At 48.6% G+C, this 5,000-nt stretch overlaps 1 protein-coding gene across 19 annotated transcripts in view; it reads right to left on the reverse strand.

Moving 5' to 3' along the window:
- The window catches only part of LOC113819550 (putative polypeptide N-acetylgalactosaminyltransferase 9), a 599,489-nt gene that overhangs the window by 123,169 nt on the left and 471,320 nt on the right, over positions 1 to 5,000 (reverse strand). For 17 of the 19 annotated variants that reach the window (XM_070115892.1, XM_070115893.1, XM_070115875.1 and 14 more), the window contains exon 1: positions 55 to 212. The exons of the other annotated variants lie outside the window; for them this stretch is intronic. The gene's annotated coding sequence lies outside the window, so the exon portion shown is untranslated. Of the gene's footprint in view, positions 1 to 54; positions 213 to 5,000 lie in introns of those variants that run through there. 19 annotated transcript variants of the gene reach the window in all.

Here is a 5,000-nt window from a genome sequence, read left to right on the forward strand (position 1 = left end):
CCCACACGCAACACAACCCCTCCCCTCCCCCAACAACAATCCTTCGCAACTTACCCTTCTTCTCCCGACGCGACGGCCACTCCTCCGACCGGGCCAAACAAAAGGACGAAAGCGACGAAGCGAAACAAAACTGCAGCCTCAGCACTCGCGGGCCAGTGTAACGAGCCAGCGCCACCGTCGTACACCCGGCACTGTGCGGTCTCCTTGCCACCGGTGCCGGACAGCTGCGACCACGGGAGGGAACACGTGTGCGGACCGCAGGTGTTGGTGCTGTGCGGGTGACAGACACACTCGATTTTTCTTTTTCGAGTTTTTCCTGATTATTATTATCATTTTTCTAATGTGTTTTTTTCTGCTCTGCCACTCCCATTAGAAAGACAGTTTGGTAAACCGCCGTCGCGCGAAACTGAACCCAACACCTCCGGTTCACGCGGAAGCGAAATTTCCGCGCCGCCAAAAGTATTTCAGAAAGGGAGACGATTGGCATCAGACAAACATTTGTTCAGATGTTCACCGACACTGCGGGTTAATTCTGAATGGTGTCCATGGAAATGTTGTATTGGGGTCTAACATATGTTTATATAGTATCATGGCATCCCACACGGGCCGACGTGGACACGCCGACGGCCACGGGGAGAGATCTCGTCGTTTTCTTTGACAAAGCCGCAGGGCAAAGAAAATGGGAAATAAGGTTAAATGCACGTTTATTACATTGATGGGGAGGAGGAGGAGGATGAAGGGAGATAAAAAAAAACATGGCAAATAAGGATGTGAGGTAGAAAAGGTAAAAATGGGAGGAGGGAGGGAGGGAGGGAGGGAGGGAGGGAGGGAGGGAGAGGGAGGGAGGGAGGGAGGAGAGAGAGAGAGAGAGAGAGAGAGAGAGAGAGAGAGAGAGAGAGAGAGAGAGAGAGAGAGAGAGAGAGAGAGAGAGAGAGAGAGAGAGAGAGGGGGGGCAGAGAGAGGATAAAAAATATAGAAAACAAAGATACAAAACCTAAATTCGAAAAAAAAAAAAAAAAAAAAGACGAGATCCCCAGCCAATCCGACCACCTGGTTATTCCCCCATTTACCTCCCCCTCCCACCCCCACCCCCACCCCCGCTAAGCACTCTTAGTCCCTCTAACCTGACCACGCATCCACCTCGGCCACTCCTCGTAGATTATTCAATAAGGATTCCCTCCTAAAACCCTTCAGCTCCTACTCAAGTCCAGCCTCTCCTTGGCCCCTCCCCCTTCCTCTCTCTCCCTCAATCCCTCTCTCGGCCTTCTTCTTCTTCTTCTCTCTCTCTCTCTCTCTCTCTCTCTCTCTCTCTCTCTCTCTCTCTCTCTCTCTTCTCTCTCTCTCTCTCTCTCTCTATCTCTCTCTCTCTCGCTCTCCATTTCCCTTTCTCTCTCCATTTCCGTCTCCCTTTCTCTCTCCATCTCCCTTTCTCTCTCCATCTCCATCTCCCTTTCTCTCTCCATCTCCATCTCCCTTTCTCTCTCCATCTCCATCTCCCCTTCTCTCTCCATCTCCATCTCCCTTTCTCTCTCCATCTCCATCTCCCTTTCTCTCTCCATCTCCATCTCCCTTTCTCTCTCCATCTCCATCTCCCTTTCTCTCTCCATCTCCATCTCCCTTTCTCTCTCCATCTCCATCTCCCTTTCTCTCTCCATCTCCATCTCCCTTTCTCTCTCCATCTCCAGCTCCCTTTCTCTCTCCATCTCCATCTCCCTTTCTCCCTCCATCTCCATCTCCCTTTCTCTCTCCATCTCCATCTCCCTTTCTCTCTCCATCTCCATCTCCCTTTCTCTCTCCATCTCCATCTCCCTTTCTCTCTCCATCTCCATCTCCCTTTCTCTCTCCATCTCCATCTCCCTTTCTCTCTCCATCTCCATCTCCCTTTCTCTCTCCATCTCCATCTCCCCTTCACTCTCCATCTCCCTTTCTCTCTCCATCTCTATCTACCTTTCTCTCTCCATTTCCGTCTCCCTTTCTCTCTCTATTTCCATCTCCTCTTCTCCACCCCTTCCTCTCCTTTTTCCGTTCTTTCCTCCTCCTCATTTCGCGCCACCCCCGCTCTCCCTTCCCTTTTCATTCCTCCCTCCCACTGGCTCCATCCATTTGCTCATTTCCTCTCTTTCTCTCTCTTTCTCTTCGTTTTCATCCCTCTACCCTACTCCACCTCCTCCTTCCTCCCTTCTCTCCTCTCCTCTTCCTTCCCCTCCTCCTTAGAAGGTCAATTATCCCTGCCTCTCCCTAATCTCGTCATCCATTTACCCGACTTTCTCCTTGACCTTTCTCTCTATATTTGGGGCTCTCCTTCCTTTTCTTTTTTTTCCATTTTTCTTTCCTCTTCCATGAGTGTCTTAGGAAGCCCGCACGTATGCACGCAAACACACACAAACACAGACTTTCTCTCTCTCTCTCACTCATTCTCACTCTCCCTCCTCCCTCTTTCTCCCACTCCCTCCTCCTCTCTGCATCTCGCTCTCCCCTTCTCTCTCTCCCTCCCTCCCCCTCCCTCTCTCCCCCATACCCCCAATTCATCCAACCACCCCACCCATTCCCACCCACTCCCCCTTTTCCGCCCACAGATCTCCCCCGCCCCCCCCGCCTCTCAACTCCCCCCCCCCCCTCGCCCAATTCAATCAGGACGGGTCAGAGAGCCAGCCATATCTATAACGCTTGTTAAAAGGACCTTGCCGCCGTCGCCCGCCTTCCTCTTTCGCCGTGAAGCCAGGCGAGTCCCTTCACGCCATACTTATCCAGGGGACGAGAGACGAGGGGATCCCACATCCATCAATCTTTCAAATCCCCGCCGGAAAAAAAAATGGAAAAAAAAATAAAAAAAACGAAACAAAAAGAGACACGTCATATTCCCTAATTAAACCGGTTGCAGAGCGAATAAAGTCATTATCTACCAATTAAAGGACATAAATGACTGTAACCTCTAGGGTCGCGCGAACTAAAGACACGCCATTAGAACAATTACACGCCCGTTAGAGGTAATGCATGAAGCCATACCGCCACCTTGACAGCCTCCGAATTAAAAAGAAGAGGAAGGGAAAGAGAGGGAAGAGGAGGAGGAGGAAGAGGCGGAGGAGGAGGAAGAGAATGTGGCGGTGTTGGAGGAGGGAAAGGAATAGGAAGAAGTGGAATTGGTGGTAGTGGAGGAGGAGGAGGAGGAGGTGCTGGTGCTGGTGATGGTGGTGGGGGAGGAGGACAAAGAGGGGAAGTGGAGAATGATGATGATGATAAGGAGGAGGAGGAGGAGGAGGGGTGATGAGAGAGAGAGAGAGAGAGAGAGAGAGAGAGAGAGAGAGAGAGAGAGAGAGAGAGAGAGAGAGAGAGAGAGAGAGAGAGAGAGAGAGAGAGAGAGAGAGAGAGAGAATGAGAATCCGTAAATCCATTCCCTGGATTCTGAATATAGCGCAAAGGGGCACACACACACAAGGCCGTGGCCAGTTCGCATAACAAATACATACATACATCGTTACTGCCGCCGCTGTTTGTTGTGGTTACGTACCTGTAACGAGAAAAAGTTACATTAAATATTTGACACAAATATATCAGCTATATTACTAGCTACAGTCATTAATCATATGTACAGTTATATTTACAATGCCAGCCACTAATGCTTAAATTCAGTTATCAACAGCAATCCCTCATTTTCCTTTTTCTCTCTCTCTTTCCTCGCTTTTTTGATACTCCTCTTTTTCCTATTTAATTGAAATGTTTATTTTTTTCTGATTTTCTATCCTCCCCTTCGTTCTTGCCCCCCCCCCCTCCATTTCCTCATTCTTATCTCTTTCGTCCCTACTTTCGTCGTCCTCGTCTGCACCTTTTTATTATCTCCTTCCTCTTCACCTTCACTTTCTTTCCCCCCTTTTTGCATCACCTTCATTTTTTCTCCTTTCCTTTTCCTTTTTTTTCTTTTCTCTTTCTTTTCCTCCCTCTTTGCAGCACCTTCAATTTTTCTCCTTTCTTTTCCTTTTTTTCCCTTTTCTCTTTCTTTTCCTCCCTCTTTGCAACACCTTCATTTTTTCTCGTTTCTATTTTTCCCCCTTTTCTTTTCTTTAAGACCGGTCTATTCTCGTCCTAAGCAGATGACTTTTATCAACGGCTTCGCTCCCAAGGTCTCGAAGCAGCCCCCTCCCCCCTCCCCCTTCCCAGGCCCACCCCGACCCTCACCCCGACCCCCTACCCCCACCTCGACCCCCCAAGCCGACCCCCATCCCGACCCCCAAAAAAGTCTGTTTGAATAAGAAGCGACAAAACTCTTGACATTCTGAAATCGAGGTTAATATTTCAAGAGGAGAGAAGAGGAGAGGGGAAGAGAGGGAGATGGAAAAGAGAGGGAGGGGAGAGAGGAAGAGAGGGAGGAGATGGATACGAGAGGGGGAGGAGAGAAGAGGAGAAAGGAAGAGAGAGGATGGATACGAGAGGGAGAGGAGAGAAGAGGAGAAAGGAAGAGAGGGAGATGGAAAAGAGAGGGAGAGGAGAGAGGAAGAGTGGGAGGAGATGGATACGAGAGGGGGAGGAGAGAGGAGGAGAGAGAAAGAGAGAGGATGGATAAGAGAGGGAGAGGAGAGAAAGAGGAGAGAGGATGAGAGGGAGAAGAGAGGAAGAAAAGAGGGGCATAATGAGATGGAAAGGAGGGAGGAAATGAAAGAAAAGAAGAGGTGAAGAATAAGGGTAAAGATGAAGAACAAAGGGAAGAAAGTTATGAATAATAAGGCGGTGAATCAATAAAGAACTAATTAAAAAGTGAGGGAGAAGAAGAGAAAACTGAAGCAAACGGATCAAAACGAGGAGAAGAGGAGTAGAATTACAGATGGCAGGCAATGGAGAGGCAAACGAAACACACACACACACACACACACACACACACACACACACACACACACACACACACACACACACACACACACACACACACACACACACACATATATATATATATATATATATATATATATATATATATATATATATATATATATATATATATATATATA

This window comes from Penaeus vannamei, chromosome 38, assembly GCF_042767895.1.
Source record: "Penaeus vannamei isolate JL-2024 chromosome 38, ASM4276789v1, whole genome shotgun sequence".
Taxonomy (NCBI): Eukaryota; Metazoa; Arthropoda; class Malacostraca; order Decapoda; family Penaeidae; genus Penaeus; species Penaeus vannamei.